General features: G+C 45.2%; 1 pseudogene; it reads right to left on the bottom strand.

The window, feature by feature from the left end:
• Positions 1-2,285: 2,285 nt before the first annotated feature.
• LOC114634126 lies at positions 2,286-6,218 on the bottom strand (annotated as a pseudogene).
• Positions 6,219-16,686: the final 10,468 nt, after the last annotated feature.

Raw genomic sequence — 16,686 nt, 5'->3', positions numbered from 1 at the left:
AAGTGCTGAGGTGAGAGGAAGTGCTGAGGTGAGAGGAAGTGCTGAGGCTGGCACTGGCTGCTCAGTCTCTTCATTAGCATCATAGGGGGAGGCCTTCCTCATAAAGAGCTGTACCTAAGTCTAGGGCAGAAGGTCCAGCCATACTCCTGGCACTCACTCTGAACTAAGTTGGATGCCCCCCACCCCCACCCCCTCAATAATGGGCGATCAGCCCCTGTTTCCAACTCTTTGCAGTATTCAGAGGGCTACTGGGTAGACAGGAGAATAGGAACTCAATTCTCAACTCTGTGGTTCTCAGAGGTGTCTGGGTGCCCAGGAGATTGAGAACTACAGGATACACTGGGAGAGTGCTTACAAACCCAAGCTCCAGGCCAGGCCACTCACACCTCTAGTGGCAGAAGCTGTCATAGCAGTCAGAGCATATTTTAACTTCCAATCAGTGATATCTGGCTCTCTCCCCCTAGCAAGTACACACTGAGATGTATTACACTCACTAGAAACACTGACCCTCCCTGTGAGCGAAAGGAGGATGCCCGAGCCTTCCTGTTGAACCCATAAGAATCTCCAAGGTCCCTTGGGAGTAATATGGACATAAGTGCTCTAGGGAAGATTTATTCTGACTTGTGTGATGGGTGAGCCTGAGCTACTCAGAAAGGAGCTTTCACTCAGCAGAACTCCCACCCCACCGTCCTGCTCAGATTCTGGACCCTGCTTAGGACTGATCATGGCAGGGCACCACAGGCTTCAGACAGACTGCAATGTGACTGGGAGAGAGAAGAGAGAGTAAATTGGTGGAGGTGGAGGAGGCCAGGAGCTAGCTTTTGATTTCCTGAGTTTTGGGAAGAGGAGAAGGGGCCAAGAATTTGAGTTTTGATCTCTTGAAGCTGGGAGGAGGGAGGGGACTACGGGGACCTTCAGTGTTAGCGGAAGTGAGGGGAGCAGGGGGTGTAACAGTGACACTTAGGACTCTCTGGCCTCTGCCCAGGCCTGGGATAAAGTGTTATATATGGGACCTCCAGACCACTCCACTCTGAGGGTGGAGGTAGGGGTGCTGGGAGTGGCACTGCTGGCCAGAGGCTGAAATGTTGTAAGGTATCCTAGGGAGAAGTCTTACTCCACACAGAGGGGTCAGGTCCCCACCTCACAGTCAGGTGTTGAGTTCTGCCCAGAATTTCTGTCCCCCAGTGGAGCATCTGTCCTCCATACTTAGAGAAGCAGGCAGACCTGCCCAGGGGTCGGAGTCCGCATAGCCATTTTCCTACACCACAACTATCCACACAACAGAGCTCCCTTTCCCTGTCCACTAGGGCCTGCTCAACAATCTTCACAGACTTGGTGATAGAGGACAGGGTTCATGAGAAGGACAGTCCTTCAGAAGTGCCAAGGAAGGGCAAGGAAGGCCCTTCTTTAACACCCTGTTCTCTGAGCTCGAGGTTGGCTCAGGACAGTGGACTTTTGTAGAATAAAGCCATCAAAATCTTCATCTTACAGCCCTCCTCCAGGGCCACCTTATGTCTTGATCAGAACTAACAGGATTGGGGGATAGAGGAATACTTGGAGTGTCTTTGAGTTTGACAGAGCCTTTTTCAGCTCTTAGTTAACTTAGCTTCAGAGGCTAGAGAAGGGACTCTGGCCAGCTGGAGCATGGCACACATGGCTCTGACAGGACTTTTCCTTCTTCTCATTCCCTCTGCCTTTCTAAAAACTGTTAGACTTCATTCCTAAGCTAGACAACAAGGTCTATTTCGTTATTTAACTACTTTTTCCTCCTGAGACTGACTACCAAGGCCCAGCTCTCAAAGTATAAGTCCAGCAATCAAAAGTCCCCTTTGGCTCACCTAATTAGTAGCCCAATTAAAATTAAACAGCTCATGATAATATAGGGTTTTCCATTTGCCTATGGGACAAGTCTGTCTCCCCCTCCCCAGATATACTCCTTCCTTCCCCAGAAATACTGAAGATTATCAGCCCATGGATGACACCACCCACAATGGGCTTTCCCCCTTAATCACTAATTGAAAAAAATGCTTTACAGCTGGATCTCATGGAGGCATTTCTACCAGGGAGGGCTCCTTTTTCTGTGATAATTCCAGCTTGTTTCAAGGTGACACACAAAAGCACACAGTACAGACCTGAAATTAAATCTCTCAGCCCACCCAAACCAAGTGTTCCCCACTCTCAGCTTGCTGACAGGAGCTAGCTAGTATGTCAGGTTGAAAGGTGAGGTATGTGGACTGGCAGGCAGGACTTGGTGTACTTAGTGTAGCAAAAGAAAAACAGAGATCTTGGCTTTTAGAAGGAATGGTTTATTGGAGTCAAAGGCAGGACATTGAGAAGCACAACTGGGACCCAGGAGGACCGCAGATATTTATGTGTGGACAGTGGTGACATAATACCTTGGAATCCAACCTCTTCCCTGTGCTGTCAATGTGCTTTCAGGGCCAGGAGTAGCAAGCTACAACAAAATGACATTCCAGGAAGTACAGATCTGAAAGCCCTAGAGAGAAGGGGGAAACTACCCTGCTATAAAGGGCCTATAAAGTAGAGAAAAAGTGTTCACACTCTGCCCCACCTCAGAGCTTCTATAATTCATAGTTCATCACTAGAGGGCTAAGGGATGCAGTTATAAGACATAAGGATAAAAGGATAAGAGTGGGGGTCGATGGAAAGACCATCACAGCAAGGTTTGCAGGATGCCTGAGCTCAGGCTGAACACCAGCACCCCTTGAATGTGCTGTGGTCCAGGTGCTGCCTCCAGTGGGAACTGCTGAATTGCAGAGATCTTCCTTGCAACAGGAAGTCTTCAAGTTGGCAGGAGAACCCAGTTTCATGGTATTTTCAATATCAGTAGGGCAAATGGCAAGACATTGATTGCTCTTCACTTTGCTTGTGGTAGAGCCTGCAAGACATCAGGGAGTGACTCAGTTCTGATGTAGGGACAACAGAGCATCTGAAGATCTGGGCCACATGTCACCAGGGCTGGATGGCCCAGACTTGTCTCTAAGGCATGTTGAAGCCAGACATGATAGCTCACACTTGTGATTCCAGAACTTGGAAGACTCAGGCAGGAGAATTTATATGAATTCAATCCCAAACTGGGCTACATGGGGACTTCTAGGGTATCCTGGATCTAGAGACACCAACTCAAGTATCAAAGGAAATGAAAATGCAAACCATGGTCTGGTAAGGAGGCTTGTTGGATAAAGTGCTTGTGTGCACAAGCATGAGCCCCCAGTTCTGATCACTAGAGCCCATTACAAGATGGGCAGGCATGGTGGCCTACTTGTATCTCTGTGCTTAGGAGAAAAAGATGAAGATCTCTGAGGTAAGCTCAGGGGCTAGACCAGCTGAACCTGCAAGCTTGCAGTTCAGTGTGAGTCCTAATCTAAGTAAATAAAGTAAATGTCACAGACGATATCCATCAACTTCTGGATCCAATACACTGGTACCTCCCCAGGGCATGTACATTCACACATGTACACACATGTGCCTTACACTCAATGTGCTGGGGAAGCAGCTCAATCAGTGCAGTGGAAGCCTAAGGATGAAAGATCAGTCACCAGCAACCATGTAAAGAGACAGCCAAGCAAGAAAGTGCTGGTTATGATCTCAGTGCCCGGTGGTGTAGGGGGAATCAGGAGGTCCTAGGAACTCTCGTCTACCTCTCTCTTCCTCACCCCCAGCATCCTTGGCAAATCCTCGGTCCCAGTGAAGATCTTGTCTCAAAAAACAATGTGGTTGGTACTGGAGACTTGACTCAGCAGTTCAAGCACTTGTTGTTCTTACAGAAGACCAGGGTTTGGTCCCCAGACCCCACGTGGTGGTTTACAACCATCTGTCATTCCAGTTCCAGGGGAAGCAAAGCTCACTTGCTTTAAAAATTAAACAATGTATGAGGACTGGTACTTGAGGATGGCCCCTGACCATTACACACCTTATATTACAAACATTCATACATGTTCACTCCCTTTTACACACACACACACACACACACACACACACACACACATTTACACACACACACCACAAAGCCACAGCACAGTGTAAGATCACCCACTGGCACAGCACAAAGGGCAACCAGCCTCTCAGACTCCTGAGTCCCCAGGCAGTTATATCTAGGAGACCTGCTCCAGGAGACAGGCAGGCTGTGGTCAGAACAGGAAACTGGATAGCAGGGTGGGGCTGCTCCTGCCTTGTCTATGTGGAGGATATGCCTGGAAACTGGCACTTTGGAGGATCTGAAATGTCCTAGGGTCTCTTCTATCAACATTCCTAAGTCAGTCCTTTAGCCTAAGCCCCAGATTCCTTCATTAAATGCAGAGTCACTCAATGGTTCCAGTTCTCCTGGTCCATCAGTGAGCCTATGAGACCTCAGACACAACATACAGGCAGGAGCATCACATGACTACACTGGTGACACAGGGGGATGATGAACACCATGCGTGCCAATGGGCAGCCCTGCCTCATGGTCCCCATCCCAGCGCATCCCTGGACCCCGACATCTCCCAGTGTGCAGGAGTCCCACTCCAACCCCAGGACAGCTCGACTTGGAGGGAGGGGAACCACGGTCCATAAAAGTGCCCAGACTTGACCTTTCTTCCCAAGCCAACCTCACCCATTTTATATAATTTACTTACCTACAGTAACTTCTTTCTCCTGAGTCACACAGAATCCATCAGAGAAGGGGCAGGTTGTTATTGATGAGCAGGAAGCCTCAAGTGGGACCGCCTGGCATGTGTAGCACTGCAGCCCCTGAGCTGAGATAGAAGCCAATACATGACAGCTAGGACATGCCATTCCTAGCCCAGACCCCTCTTCTACAATGTCTCTACCCTCCTACAGCTGCTAGTCACTAGGACATAGCAAGGACATTACTGCCCAGTCAACTTCACCAAAAGCAACAGTGAAACAAGAGCCACAGTTGTTCAATATGCTCGGTCCTGCTGTCTCACCTAGACAGCCCACATGAGAAACCTGCACCCCAAGACAAATTACAGAGACAGTCACCACATTGGGAAGACAGAGATACCAAATGTCTGCTGAAGCACTGAGTGGGTGTGAAATGTGTACTAGGGTCACCAGATGGGGAGGGCTGTTCTGACCTGTCCCACCCTAACCCTGCAGAACTGGGCCTTGGGTCTCTGAGCATGACAGAGCACTGATCTTCCCAGATTCCAGCTTAAAGCTGAGGCTCACCATGAGTCCTCCCGAAATACAATGGAACTAGAGGTATAGGCATATATGAAACCTTTAATCCTCAAAGAGTAGGGAAGTTCTAGCATTGGGGCCTCATGTGGCATGGGCTGGGGCATAAGAAAAAGTCAAATGCCAAACATTAAGGATTTCAAACACGATGACTTGGCATCTGGGCCAGAAAAAGAAGCCTCTGCCTGTTTGTGTACACACAGGCCAGCGTCTTGTCAGGGAGGCCAAGGCAGAAGTGTAGTCTAAGGATAGGGTGCTCTGGTGGCCAGGATTTGTGGAAGAGGTAGTGAAGTCCAACAGTCCTTCTGGCAGATTTGCAGACCCAGCAAGCAACTGCTACAGCACAGGAAGGTTCACCCACCAAAAGTCAATCCCAATCCTCTGACCCCAGCACACCTAGGGTATTGAGCACACAATGGAGGTGCAGGTGTACCCCCAAACCTGATGCCCTTTTCCATTTCCATTGTACCCTCCTGCCCCATTCTCACTTTCCATCTTACCTCTTTCTGCACACAGTAGGGCCACAAACAGGAAGAACACACAAGACTTTTTAGCGTGAGAACGGTTCATCCTCGGGGAAGGGGTACACAGATAAAACCTAAGAAGTTGAAGTCAGTTAATAGACCCGAATCACTTCCCTGGGCTCCCCCAGGACTCAGGCATACAATCTTCCCTCCCTCCAACCCTCCACCCAGCTCTCCCAAGGGAAGAGATATCTGCCTCTCTCTCTCTCTCTCTCTCTCTCTCTCTCTCTCTCTCTCTCTCTCTTGTTTTTCTTTCTTTCTTTTTTTTTTGTGACAGCATTTCTCTGTGTAGTCCTGGTTGTCCTAGAATTTATTCTATAAACCAGGCTGGCCTCAAACTCAGAAATCCATCTGCCTCTTCCTCCTAAGTGCTGGGATTAAAGGCATGTGCCACCACTGCCCAGCTCTGCCTACTTCTCTTACTCAACAGGCATTTAGTTTTTCTTTCAGAATCCCAAACTCTCACCCACAGTCCTATCCTGAGGCCTCTTCCCTTTGCCACTTAGCAGCTCCCTCCTGACACCAGTCCTTAGTTCCCTTATGTGACCAGGTTATAGGCAGAGCAGAACAATCTGTCAGATGTGGACTGAAATAAGTACTCTTTTCTCTCAGCTCCTCCCATTTGGCATCCTGAAGGAGTTTTTTGGTACTCCTAATAGGCCAGCATGTTTATTGTGTAACAGATAATCAGATTTGTATAGAATGAGGAAAGATGGACCTTGCAGTTGGGGAGAGACTTTGATGCTGGAGGATTTTGAGGATAAAAGGGTGGGGCCATGGTTGGCTTGTGCTTCAACTTCAGAAAGCAAGGTAAGGAGGCAAATTGCACAGCCTTTTCCTGGTTTTTCTTTTGTCTTGTTTCTTTTTTTTTTTTAAAAATTCTTTTTCAGACAGAGTTTTTCTGTGTAGCTTTACCTGTCCTGGGACTTGCTCCGTAGACCAGGTTGGCTCAAATACATAACTATGAAAGGGGTGTTCAGCAACCACTGCTGCTTCTGCCACCATCACCTGGATCTTGCCTGTTTCTAAGTAGAGGGTATGGGCTGCAGTGGCTCAGAGCCCACTACCCTCCTTCCTATAAGCCAGCAAACAACTGACAAATACCTGGGGACTGGCTCTGGTGAGCAAGCCCCAACAGGGTCTTGTATCTACAAAGTGAGAGGTCTGAGCCAAGAACTAACTGACACCTGGGATGTAAGTTACTAAGCAGTGTCTGATGTGTTTGGGTGATGTATGGGGCTGCGGGTGCTGTGAGCATCTGGTAGCTAGAGCCAGGGATGCTTTTCATAGCACAAGGCAGTCTTATGCAGACGATGAATGACCCCAGTGACCCCAAAGCCCAGAAGCCTCCATGAAGGAGCCACATGTTCATTCTTCCTACTCCAGTTTGTATGTTGCCTGTCCCTATACCTATTAGGTCCTAGTCCAGTGTGTCCCACAAAGGAATCCCTGGCCTTTATGTTACCATTATGTGGTAGAGTATTTTAATAACTAAAACCTTACAAATTTGCCAAATATTGATGTTATCTGTGGCCCAGCCCTGGTATGAGCAACAGGACTCCCATAGCAAGCCAGAACCTGAGTTTCATAACCTCATGGAGCAGAGCCCAGTGAGTAGCCACACTTAAGTGTCTGCAAGGGACTGATAAAGGTCAGAGGAGGAAGGCTGGGCACAGAAAGTGGTTAGAGCTCAAAAATCATCCTGAGATGTCACCACAGCAAAAGAACAGGAATACTCAGAGGACAACTTTGTCCCAAGATGTACCACAGAATCAGCGAAGCCGAGCCCATCCACTTAAGCAGGCAAGGCTGCAAAGAGAAGGAAGTCAGATGCTCAGAGAACAGCAAGCAGATTCTCCTGTCCTGATGGAAGCCACAGGGCTGAAACACAGTCTTGGCCTTTCTATCATTTCTGGTTGGTTCCACATGTACATCAAGCTCCAGTGTCAGTGTTCTGTGTTACACAGGATGATTGATCAAAGAAAGAAAGACACTGTAGTCTGAAGTCAGGATTCTCAGGGAGCAGTTAGGAATCAGCCTTTCCAGGACTGAATACCAAACCTGATGACTTCTTCAAATACTCGGAGCCATCACTCCTGAATTTTTCAAGACACTATGGGTTTGTTAACATTCTGTTACGTTCCAGGACCTCTATCCTAGCACTATTACAGTTTTTTTTCTTAGTTACCCTTTATTCTATGATAGAAGCAAACTATGTTTGACACCAATAACTCTTAACACAGCACAGTGGTAGGAGGAAGAGTTGAAGCAAGACAAGTTTTTACTGTAATTCCTTCACATGTTGGCCTAGGCATTGTTTCATGCATGAACAAGTATATGTGAAGTAAAGAACAGTAGACAGCAAGACTCTGCAAACAAACAGGGTGTCAACAACAGATCCACATGGCAATCCATTCCCCATTTCACCATCCAATGAGTTTAGGTGAATTTTTTACAGAGGATGAGTGAGGTCCCTCATAGGAACATGCAGAATTTCTAGGTAGCTAAGTCACCACCACGTCTTGCCATATCATGGAAGTCCTGTGATGGAGTCTTTCTTTCAGTTACTCTTCTGTTTCCTGTAGGTTCCAGCATTTTCTGAGACCACATGTGGCTGGACTGGAGCAGGAGGGAGAAATGACTGGAACCCCAGGTGACAGTCTTCCCTTCTGGGAATAGAGGATTCTGTCCATTATCACAGACCTGTGGCTGTTTTACTCTTCTGACTTTATTCCCAGGGCTTCTGGACCAGGGTTATCCCTACTTCCTGTTTTCATGTCCCCAGCGCTGGGATTGCAGGGTAGCACAACCACAACCTGCTTAAGGGTTTTATTCTTAAGTCTGGAGTCTCTGTTATTGCTTGTATTCTGGTGTAAGACTCCATCACCCAATCTAGGTCAATGGAGTTCTCCTGTTTTGTAACAACTGTAGTGTTATAACTGAACACAGTGGGTGTGCCCAAAAGAGACGATTCAGGTATGCTAGGAAAAGAGGAAATGAGAGTCCCAAAGCTCATCTTTCTAAACAAAGCAGGGGAGGAAAGAGAAACTTATGCTTTGGAGGCTGAGCTCCCATGTCAGCCAGAAGGAGGCCCAGCCTCAATCCCAAATTCAACTGCACAGAGGAGCGCTCCTAGGGGCAGAATGTAGCATGACAACCAACAAGGTTAGGTTCTGGATGAGTGAGGACAGGTGCTTTGGGTTGGTTCTAAGTGGCTTTCTTTGATGGGCATTATCTGAAACAAAGAAGCACAAAAGCTGACAATTCTCAGGGAGGAGCAGCTCTCCTCCTTAAAAGCCAAAGACTTTGTCATTGAGTCACAGCTTGGCTGTTGACATGAAACTGTGGATCTATTAGTGTTGATTTTATTTATTTTATTTTATATTATTATTATTATTATCTTTTGGTGTGGTGTGTGAGGTAAGGATTCCCCAGTTACCCAGCTGTCCCAGCTCTAGCATCTGAAGACACTATTATTCTCGACAGACACAGACACGGCAGTACTGTTTTAAATCACTTCAGCGTATACATCACTGTGTGATTCTGGACTCTGCTTGCTCTGGTGTGTGTCTTTCTATTACACTGGTTTTTGTTTTGTTTTGATTTGGTAGTTTGAGACAGGATTTCAAGTAACCCAGAAACTTTCTAAGAATTTGAGGGTGCTCTTGAATGTCTCATTCTCTGGCCCCTGCCTTTACAGTCCTGGGATTACAGGCTTGCCCCACCAAATCCTGTGACTTCCAATTTCATGTGAACTCCACTAGAAGCTGCTCCTTGCCTTTTTCTTTCCTTTTCTCTTCTCGTTCCCTCCCTTCCCTCTCTCCTGTCTCTCCACCCTGTACCTTCCACCTGACTGAGTTTGAGCCCAGGGATCCACACAGTAGAAAGAGAACTCCTGTAAGTTGCCTTGTGACCTCTAAACACGCATCTGTCACATGCACATGTGCATATAACCATATATGATTAATAAATAATACGTAAATTATTAATTAATAATTAAGTAATTAAAACACTTAGTCATATTAAAAATCTAAAGTACCCTTCCATTTATTTAGGCCTTCCTTCATCTCTTTCAAGGTTTTTAATGTCCCAGGCTTGTGTCATTTCATGTAAACTCATTCCTAGGTGTCTGCTTCTTCTTTAGGTTATTGTAAAGAGAACTGTTCCTTCACTTCGTCTGCTCTTCATTGGTAGATCTATAAAATCATCATTGGCTTTGTGTGCACCTAATATCCTGAATTCTGGCTCATTTCCCCCTTGGCTCTTCCTGCTCATTACAGATCCTTCTGGATGGCTCTGCTTTTCCAGGCAAATCCTTTAATACAGCATGTGGAGAGCAGGGTGTGGAGAACACACCTGTGATCCCAGCACCTAAGGACCTCAAGTTCAAGGCCAGAGTGGCTTCCAAAGGGGGAGGCAAGAGCCTGGGAGCCTTGTGGACAGAGCTAGTTCCTCCCCATGGCCAGCAGGTGGCACCTTCTTTCCAGTCTTTGGGTGGTTTTCTCTGTACAGCTCCATGCCCTGATCTCTTCTTATGGGACACTATTCCAAAAGGGTAAGATCTGCTGTAATGCTCCATTTTGTCTTATTTGAGAGTCGTTAATAGCCATGTGGCAATACATCTGAGACACTAGGGACACTAGGGACTCGGGGCTTCAACACATGAGGCTGCAAAATTTGAAGGAAAAAAGCTGCTTTGAATTTTTTTTCAGTTGCCTGTTCTTTTTTTTTGTGCTGATTTATATATGCTTGGCCAAGGGAATGGCACTGTTAGGAGGTGTGCCCTTGTTGCAGTAGGTATGTCCAGGCCTGAGAGAAATAGTAGACAGTGCATACCAATGATGTAAGAGCCAAGAAGGAGTGGCCCCATTCTCTCTCTCGCATTTGGTCTAGGACATCAAAGGTAGTTTGTAAATTTTATTAAGTAATATCTCAGGAGTATCAGTGGAGAATTGTTAGCCATGTGGAGGTCTGGGAGTGGCCCAACCATTGAGCTGTTTAAGGCATAGTAAAATATAACCCTGCATCTGTGTCTTTTTTTTTTATTAGTAAGTTTCTTTTTTCAATGTTAATCAAAGGGTTTATAAGTTTGGTAATGCTCAATAACAAGATGCCCATAAAATCAGAAGTGTAACCCAATACCCAACCTAGATATACCAACTACCTTTGACAGGCGGAGACACGCGAACATCCACCTCCATGTTCCCCTCTCCCCCCCCCCCCCCGCGTCTGTGTCTTTGTCTCCTCTCTCTCTCTCTCTCTCTCTCTCTCTCATCTCCTATCTCCTCCTCCTCTCCTTACTCCTCCTCTTCCTCTCCTAGCTCCTCCTACATATCACCCTTTCTTTTAAGATAAAACTTTTCTCTCAAAATACAATTAGAGCATAACTATACCAATTTGTTTCAGTTGGGTACAAGAAAGACCTAGTACCCAGTCCATCATTTTGTTTACTAACCAAAACCTCTGTCGTCTCTCCTAACTAAAAGACTTGGTTCTGAACCTGGCTTTTTTTCTTGGCTTTAGAATGAATGTCAGCTGAAAACCATCCTTTCAAGTCTATTCTCTCAAAGTAAATTGCCGGGATTGGCTATAAGACTATAAGTCTTCAACCCCATCAGAAATCCAGAATGACTGAATTAACTGAAATTACGGAAAGCACAAAGCATAGCTTCTAAAACTTAGCCAATCTATAGAGACTACTGAACACCTGGACAGTCCCTACACTACAAAACATTGAAGCATCTGATCTTCAGCCTTCTGGCCCAGGATCATCTGACAGACCTAGTGATGCAGAATTATTAAGGGCTTGATTACTCTGTCTTGGCAGATATATTTAGTCGACTATTCTGCAAGTGTGTCCTTTTCAGGACAGTAATTTGTCTGTAGATGAAATGAGGCAATTCTTGGTTAGTGGCTGTCTCACCACAACAGGAGTAACTCTGAAGATGCTCAATTTCTTCTTAGAATCCAAGACAGGAATCTGTCAGGAGCAGACAGGTCTCTAATTAAAATGAACCTTAGTACAGAACTGTTTGTAATGTCAATTCTATGGACTTCTGACGTATTGAAAACCAACTTTCCATGTAAGGCAATCTGGATTGTTGTCTGTTAACTTCTTTCAGCTATTTCTAAATAAAATATAGAAAACACCCTAACAATGAATTCAGAGCCATGAATTTTCTGTAGGCCCTTAGCTTACAGGCTAACCATCTCAAATCAGTTAAAAAAGTTAAAGAAGGACTGGGTCTATGATAATTGAGAGTTTTGCTGAGTATAGTAGCCTTGTATTCCTAAATGTGTTATATAGGCACAATGTTTATGAGAGTAACAATATTAATCTCACTTTTATATCAATAAGAAACTTGTACCAAAGAAAACCTTAAGTTTGAAATCAAAGTAAATTTTGTACCATTTAAGAAATTATAACTTCAGCTTAATAACAATTATACAGATTTCTACCAATAGGTTATGGCTATACAATAAATCCTAGCTATTCCTCCCTGTTCCAACAAAACCACTACTTTTTCCTAGAAAGACAGTCCAATATTAACCACCTCAGTCCCCAAGCCCAAGGAATAGGGGCACCGATTCTTCATTAACTTCTTCAAGCTGATTACAGGCATTCAGATATTAGAAGAGGGGTGGGAGGAAGAGTAAATTGATATGCCTCTGACGTCTGTGTCTTCACTGCATTCAGCTGAGATTCCAGGACATCAGAGGTTCGGGCAGGTCTGCTCAGCTTGCTTGATGTGTAGCTACACCAAGGCTGTGTATTCTGCAATCCACAATTTTCAAAACAAATTTTAGTATCAAGATTTTTTTGTTTGAATTTTGGAATCTAGTCTTCTGGTGTCCTGTCTCTATCATATCTAATCCATATAATTCTAGGAGTTTCTATGAGGGAGTGCTCCCACCATCCTCCCATTCCTGCCTCTCTGTTCTCAAATTCCCCAAACTAGGGAATTCAAAATATTGGGAACCAAAGCCCTCCACTTTCACTGATGCCTGACAAAACCACCCTCAATTACCTATACAGGTGAATCCATGAGTCCCTCCCTTTGTGTTCTTGGGCTGGAGGTTTTAGAATGGCTATTCCACCTTGTTTCTTAGGACCATTTGCTTGAAAAATTGTTTTCCAGCCTTTTACTCTAAGGTTGTGTCTGTCTTTGTCACTGAGATGGGTTTCCTGTATGCAGCAAAGTGCTGGGTCCTGTTTACTTATCCAGTCTATTAGCCTATGTCTTTTTATTGGGGAATTGAGTCCATTGATGTTAAGAGATATTAAGGAACAGTGATTGTTGCTTCCTGTTATTTTTGTTATTAGAGGTGGAATTATCTTTGTGTGGCTATCTTCTTTGGGATTTGTAGGAAGAGGATTACTTTCTTACTCTGCCTAGGGTATTGGAGCTTTCCCGCTAATATCCTTTGTAATGCCGGGTTTGTAAAAAGATATTGAGTAAATTTGGTTTTGTCATGGAATATCTTGGTTTCTCCGTCTATGGTAATTGAGAGTTTTGCTGAGTATAGTAGCCTGGGCTGGCATTTGTGTTCTCTTAGGATCTGTATGACATCCGTCCAGGATCTTCTCGTTTTTATAATATCTGGTGAGAAGTCTGGTGTTATTCTGATAGGTCTACCTTTATATGTTACTTGACCTTTTCCCCTTACTGCTTTTAATATTCTTTCTTTGTATTGTGCATTTGATGTTTTGATTATTATGTGAATAATAATTTTCTTTTCTGGTCTAGTCTATTTGGTGTTCTGTAGGCATCTTGTATGTTTCTAGGCTTCTGAGTCTTTAGGTTAGGTAAGTTTTCTTCTATAATTTTGTTGAAGATATTTACTGGCCCTTTAAGTTGGGAATCTTCACTCTCATCTATACCTATCATCCTTAGGTTTGATCTTCTCATTCTGTCCTGAACTTCCTGGATGTTTTGTGTTAAGAACTTTTTGCATTTTGCGTTTTCTTTGACAGCTGTGTCAATAGTTTCTATGTTATCTTCTGCACCTGAGATTCTCTCTTCTCTCTCTTCTATTCTGTTGGTGATGCTTGCATCTATGACTCGTGACTTTTTTTCCTAGGTTTTCTATCTCCAGGCTAGTCCCCCTTTGTGCTTTCTTTATTGTTTCTACTTCTGTTTTTATGTTCTGGATGGATTTGTTCAATTCCTTCACCTATTTGTTTGTGTTCTCTTGTAATTTTTTAAGAGATTTTTGTGTTTCCTCTTTAAGGGCTTTTACCTGTTTACCTGTGTTCTCCTCAAATTCTTTGAGAGTGTTATTTTTGTCCTTCTTAAAGTCCTCTATCATCATCATTAGAAGTGATTTTAAATCTGAATCTTGCTTTCCTGGTGATATGGGGAATTCAGGACTTTCTAGTGTGGGAGAACTAGGTTTTAATGATGCCAAGTACCCTGGGTTGCTGATGCTTATGTTCTTGTGCTTGCATTTTGCCACCTGGATCACCTTAGTATTACCTGCCCTGTCTCTTACTGGAGCCTGTCTTTCCTATTATCTTGGTTGTTTCAGAACTGTGTGGGGTGGGTGTTACTACTAGGGTTAGTGCTCAGACCCAGATGGGAAGGAACCAGTGCTCCTGGCCAGGAGTGAATTCCTGGGTCCTAGTGGGTCCCAGTTACTCCCTGTTTGGGGCAGGTGTTGCTATCTCCTTACCTAAGATACTGCCCGGGATAGATCTCCTGGGAGGCTCCCTTCCTCTGAGATTTGTGAGATTGGGTGCAGAGCAGCCACCTGGGATCTGCTCAGTCATCTGTGTCTTTGATTTGAAAACCAAGAACATGGGACAAGGAACTCTCAGTACCTACATTGGATCGATTTGTGTAGGATTAATCACCTACAGCAGTACTTATAGTTATCTGCTGAGCCATCTCTGCAGTCCCATAAATTATTTTTGTGTTAGTTACTTTTGTATGGCTGTGGTAAGACCATGACGAAGGCAACTTACAGAAGAGTTTATTTGAGCCTTGCAGTTTCACAGGGTTAGAGTCTAAGGCCATCATGGCTCAGAGCATGGCAGCAGGCAGGTAAGTGTGGAGCTGGATCAGTAGCTCAGAGCTTATATTTGATCCACCAGCATGAGGCAGAGAAAGCTAATTGGGAATGGTGTGGATTTTTGAAACTTCAAAGCCCACCCTGAGTGACAGGCCTCCTATAACAAAGCCACACCTCATAATCCTTTCCAAACAGTTCCACCTACTGGGGACCAAACTTTAAACCTATTAGCTTCTGGGGTCCATTCTCATTCAAACCACTGCATTTGTTACATGGTAAGGAGAGAGAAGAGAGGGGCAGTAGACAGAAGGACAGTAAAAGGAGACAGATTAGAGAATGAGTAGAGGGGTTTCAAAGGAGAAGAAGGCCCTGGTCCTACTTGGGGAATTGTCCTTCAAGGGGACAGTCGTGAAAGACAGAACTAGGAAAGAAGCACAGGTGGAACTGAGTTGCATCTCCAGATTAAGGCAGTATTTCCTGAGGTAAAATGCATCTAGGTAAGGTCTTTAAGGCCTGCAAAGGTGGCTGATCTCAAGTTAGAGGACACAGGAGGTGTCCTGATATCTCCAGAGGAGAAACTAACACAGAGCATACCTCCATAATCTCTCTCTCTCTCTCTCTCTCTCTCTCTCTCTCTCTCTCTCTCTCTCTTTTTCTCTCTCTCTTTCACTCTTACCTGCTTCTTTACCTGAGCAAGGTGCATACACTGCCCTGGAAACCTTTGAGGAGAGAATGCAGACACCAGCAAGTGCCCCACCTCCTCCCCCAGGCACCACAGTCTGGGTGCACTGGGTTGTGTCAGGGCAAGACACCTGGCTGTGCAGGATACAGGCAGGAGTGTAGTTCTGAGGAATCGAGTCCTGGCTGATCCTTGTGATCCGGTCATCGCCAAAGTGGTACCAGGAAAGGACTGGACAGGGGTCGACAGGGATGGAGAAGGTGTGTTGTGGTGTTGTTCTGGCCCAAGATTCCAACCTACTGTTGAAGGTTCTTGTCCATAGCATGACACCTGAGCTGCTTCCAGTCCTTCAAGTTTCGCTGGGCCAGCCAGTGTCAGCCCATAGAGTGCAAACCTAACAAAAAAGTGTGTGTGAGCAAAGAGATTCTTGATTACACAGGTGAGTGTTTTCTTGAGCGAGGACATCTCCAGGACCTCTGGCAAGACTTAGTCCTGGTTCCACACCCACAGGCCTAACAAGTGCTTTAGGTGCTGGACAATGCAGGAAGGGTTGTTTGAATTGTGGCCTCTCCTTTTTCTCTACCAATTGCTATGTCATTCATATGTCACTGCTTCTAGAACTCTCTCCAGGACAAAAGCTCTGATATGACATTGAATTCCCAAATTAGCAAGCAAGGCATGAATGGGTTTTACAGGGCCATCCATCTTGTGGTGCATCACATGGGCTTACAGAGGCAGTGAGAACTTAGGTAAGGTCAGCCTTGGGATAATGGAAAAAAAGCCAACACTTTGCTTGAGAAAAACCTCTTCCTTGGAGCAATAGAGCTCAATAAGACAGGGACGCTCAGACAGTCTTTACTGGAAATCACTCAGGTACTTTATTTCAAGTGGACTGGGACCTTATAAATATTTTGGGATGAGGTGGGTTTGTGTTTTGTATTGGCTCAGTTAGGGATGCTCTATCTGCACTGGGTGTTCAGGTGTTCATTCTCAGTTAGTGTTTGCCATGGTCCTTCTAGTGGGCTGTCTCAGTCAGTGCTCCAAGACAGCAATCAGGTCAGGAGCTAGTTCAAACTCCTGTTGTACACAATCATGAGTTTTCTGGAGGTTCTGAACTTTGCTACAACTTTACCAGTGTTTCAGTCTGGTGGCATGACCCACTGCACCACAACTCCTCCTTTGTCTTTTTCTAAAGGAGAGGTGTCATTGAAGTGACTGGCTTCTATGTTGGGAACAGTTTGATATTGAATCAAGAAGTGATTATTA

The sequence above is a fragment of the Grammomys surdaster genome, unplaced genomic scaffold, assembly GCF_004785775.1.
Source record: "Grammomys surdaster isolate TR1022 unplaced genomic scaffold, NIH_TR_1.0 876, whole genome shotgun sequence".
Taxonomy (NCBI): Eukaryota; Metazoa; Chordata; class Mammalia; order Rodentia; family Muridae; genus Grammomys; species Grammomys surdaster.
The sequence above is the reverse complement of the archived record's forward strand: the minus strand, read 5'-3'. Positions and strand labels throughout refer to the sequence as shown.